The sequence below is a fragment of the Lynx rufus genome, unplaced genomic scaffold (assembly GCF_022079265.1).
Source record: "Lynx rufus isolate CCGP_SWC_20201006 ecotype Redwood Valley unplaced genomic scaffold, mLynRuf1.p SCAF_5, whole genome shotgun sequence".
Lineage (NCBI taxonomy): Eukaryota > Metazoa > Chordata > Mammalia > Carnivora > Felidae > Lynx > Lynx rufus.
Genome location: NW_025814867.1, coordinates 65,441,493 through 65,445,702, shown reverse-complemented (window position 1 = coordinate 65,445,702; position 4,210 = coordinate 65,441,493). Strand labels below are relative to the sequence as shown.

Genomic DNA, 4,210 nt, shown 5'->3' with positions numbered 1-4,210 from the left:
GTTATGCAGAAAGGCACACTGCAGGGAAAGAAGCCACACATGACTGGAAGACAGGGATTGTGATACTACAGAGCAGTGGAAAACATGAATTACTTGCCAACAAGGGATCTGCCATCGGAAAGACTCACAGTAGGCAAAAATGCAATAAAGTTGAAAGGATGGTCACTCCAGAGAAAAATGGGCTCCACGAGGAACAGGAAAAGGGCACATTTGGTAAGTTTGTATCAATAGTCAAGCTGTGATGTCATTTTCAAAATACGACTATTGGTGTTGAATAGAAAACATTTCAAATTGAGACGTGTTGAGACAATAAGCATAAACACTCGTACATTGTACTTGCAAATATTTGGGGGATGTGAATATTTATCTTGCTCATCTCTGAAGAATTTTAATTTTTCTCATTTATAATTTTAATCGAAGCATTACTATTCATTTTTTCTTAACTCTTTCTTATAGGCATCAAATTGTAATATCCAAGTCCAATTTGGGGGAAAGAAACACCACCAAGAACTACCCTCCAGAACAAAATAATGATGTTCATTCCTCCAAACAACCAAATTTGAAGTCTACCAAAACAAAAACAAGGAGTCCGCACAAAAAGAAGTAACAAAAATCACATTCTAGGGGTTCAATGCAAGAAGCAGCCTCACTATGCCGTCTAATCAAACTTCAGCTGACTTTCACAAAAAAATTATACCCTAGCTCATCAAAATATACATTTTCTATTTGCTTTTTTTAAGATTAAAAATAACAATAAAAGGGGCGCCTGGGTGGCGCAGTCGGTTAAGCGTCCGACTTCAGCCAGGTCACGATCTCGCGGTCCGTGAGTTCGAGCCCCGCGTCAGGCTCTTGGCTGATGGCTCAGAGCCTGGAGCCTGTTTCCGATTCTGTGTCTCCCTCTCTCTCTGCCCCTCCCCCGTTCATGCTCTGTCTCTCTCTGTCCCAAAAATAAATAAAAAACGTTGAAAAAAAAATAACAATAAAAAAAGAAAACTTGAAGGAGTTCACAATCATTTGCCTGACACATGTCGATGTCATGTACTGTCTCTGAAGATCGGGAAAGCTATTTGCAGCGCATGTGATTAGCGGACACTAGTTTTCAAGGTTCAGTTTTCTTCCAAACGGTGTAAAATACCCACAGTTCCAAGTGTGAAGGAACACAGACGATCTCCTTTGAGAAGTCCACAGGAGAATGCAGGCACCCAAGCTGTTCTTCATAGAGTGCAGGCCTTCCGTCAAACTGACACAATCACTCTATGTAAACTATTTCCCTCCTGTTTCAGTATGTCTATTGAGAGGCCAAGAATCAGTTTGAAAAGCTCCCATGTGCAATCTTCTTCTGGAGTTGTGGAGATTGGAATGGCTGTCAAATCATTAATCACATAATCAGTCTCTCTCCCTTCTTTGGGGCACCTCTTCAGTACTGGAATATAGTCTTCTATTAGAACCTGAGAGCAGTCTCCTTTCTGATTATTTAAGGCATGACCACATGTTTTTCTTTTTCTTTTCCTTTTTTCACCACATGTTTTTCACATGTATTTCTTTTTTTTTTTTTAATTTTTTTTAATGTACATTCATTTTGAGAGAGAGAGACAAAGTGAAGGCTGGGGAGGGGCAGAGAGAGAGAGGGAGAGCCAGAATCTGAAGCAGGCTCCAGGCTCCGAGCTGCCAGCACAGAGCCTGACACGGGGCTCAAACCCATGAACTAGGAGATCATGACCTGAGCCAAAGTCGGATGCTTAACCAACTGAGCCACCTAGGCACCCCCACATGTATTTCTTACATCCATCAATCACCATTTGGTCAATCTCTACCATAGTGACCATATTTGGTTTCAGTTTAAATATTTCACATAATATGCCCCCATCTCTGCCCCCTTGAATCAGTATGTCTTTGCCACTGTTGTCTTCTTTTCCACTGTTCATGATGGCCTGGGTATGCCCAAATCACTCTCCACTGGATTAAAATCTCCAAATTGCTTCAAGCGTAGAATCTCAATGTTTGTTTAAGGTGAATCTTCATCATACACCACTTCATCTATTCATCCCCAACCAGGCAACCATCAGCTATAGGCCAGTATCTGTCAATGGTCCCTCCTCGAACTATGGGAGGTAATCGCTTCACCCGCTCAGTACAGCCCTCAGTTCTTTTATTCTTTCTTCTACTTTGTCCAAAACACTGTGAACTTCTTGGCCTTGTGAATCCCCATCATAACTCTGAAGGTCCAACAACACCGATCGTGTGAGTAAATTCTCAGATTGGCAAGGCTACCATTTTTGTTTATGTAGGTCGCCAAATAACTGTGGTCTTGCCAGGTGTGCCCCGACCCCATCATCCCTTGCTCCTGGAAGATGGAATGCAGGCCTTTTAGAATGTTCTCACCATCAGCTTTGGTGCCAAGCATGAAGTCTCGTGTGCTGTGCTATGCTGCTACCATAGTGAGGCGCTGCCCTGTGCCATGCCTGGGGGAGGTGGAAGCGGGCTCAGGAAACTGGGGAGGCTGCAGGCATGCCAGGCCTCTCTGAAGAATTTTAATTTGAAAAAAATAAAAGATAAAAAGTGTAGGTGAGGACAAAAGACCCAACAAACGAGAGTCTTCCAGGGTATCAGCTGAGTAGAGTGCATCACCTCCATTGTCCCTTAGATACAATGCAGGAAACAAGTTTTCTTACACCAGTGTCTCCCCAGTATGCTAGAAGAACTGGATCTCTCATGGGATTTCATTCACTGTTAACAGTCTTTTATAAACAGGAAAGATCTAGCTCAAAACATTCAATGTACTTAAGAAATCTATAAGGCCACAAATCACTAGGACTATTATCTCCTGTTTAGCTTTTTTATCCCACTGCTAGATATCATATACAATATTTTACATTTGCAATATTGCAATTTATAAGAAATATACATTTGGTCAAACATATATTTTCCTTATCTATTTAGCCTTCTTCCACAGTTCATAGCTCACAGCTCCCCAAACCCTTGGAACTTCCTAAGTGTGAAGAGACATGAAGGTGTCACTTGTTATGGTAATGAGGTGACTTTTGCAAAGCTTCTAAGGATGAGGTTCATGGTGAATGGAGCCAACCAAGTGATCTGAGGGTTGGAACTTACAGTCCCACCCCCTGACCTATGGGGAGGAGAAAAGGGCTAGAAATGTAATTGCCAATGGCCATTGATTTAATCAACCATGCTTATGTAATGAAGCCTCCTAAAAATCCAAAAGGTGGGGACTCAGAGAGCTTCCAGGTTGATAAACATGTGGAGATTTGGGGAAAGCAGTGTGCCTACAGAAGGCATGGAAGCTTCGTACCCTTTTACCATACTTTGCCCTATGTATCTCTTCCACCTGACTGGTCTTTTTAAAATGAACCAGTATTTTAGTAAGTAAAATATTTCTCTGAGTTCTGTGTTCTAGACTCTCTAGCAAATCAATCAAAGCTGAGAGGAAATCTTGGGAACCAATGATTTATAGTCAGTTGGTTAGAAGTGCAGGTAACAAGCCTGAGCTTTGTGGCTGGCCTCTGAGAGGTACAGGGAGGGCAGTCTTGTAGGACTGAACCCTAATCCATAGAATCTGACGTTATCTCTGGGTAGTGTCAGAATTGAGTTAAATTACAGGACATTCAGCCAATGTCTGGAGCATCGTTTGTTGTGGGGAATCCCACAAATACACACACCGCACACACCAGAATTGGTCTCAGAACACCATTTTAACATGTGAAAAGCTGGCCCTAGTTCCAAAGCAACTTCACACATTAGTTGCTTTGATGTTGTGGAGGCGAAAGCAAAGGCTCAGAGAAAGAAGGTCATATTCCTAGAAAGAGGCATGTGGAAGGCAAAGCTCCAGGTCTTCTGGGTCCAAATCTACTGTATATGTCACTTCCCTTTTAAATTGTATAATGATCATAAGAAGTTTCAGTTCTCAAAAAAAAAAAAAAAAAAAAGAGCAAAATCTTTGGCAAGGGCTCCTACATTTTCCCAGAGCTTCTTGGAAGAGGACGTGCTGTGTTTTAACCTCCTGGGGGCAAAAAGACCACGGTGAGCTGGATTTCTCCTGTGCAAGGCGCTGGCCTCAGGCTCAGTCTGCAGATGGGCAGAGGGAGGGGAGACCAGGGTGGGACGCTCCAAGTCGGGATTAAACACCCAAATCGGAAGGAGAACAGCTGTAGCCCCTTTGCATTACAGTTTTAAAATTCTGAGCATGTAAAGA

The 4,210-nt window shown here is 42.5% G+C and overlaps 1 pseudogene; it reads right to left on the bottom strand.

The window, feature by feature from the left end:
• Positions 1 to 1,099: 1,099 nt before the first annotated feature.
• LOC124526002 (spermine synthase-like) lies at positions 1,100 to 2,437 on the bottom strand (annotated as a pseudogene).
• Between the last annotated feature and the right edge of the window lie 1,773 nt (positions 2,438 to 4,210).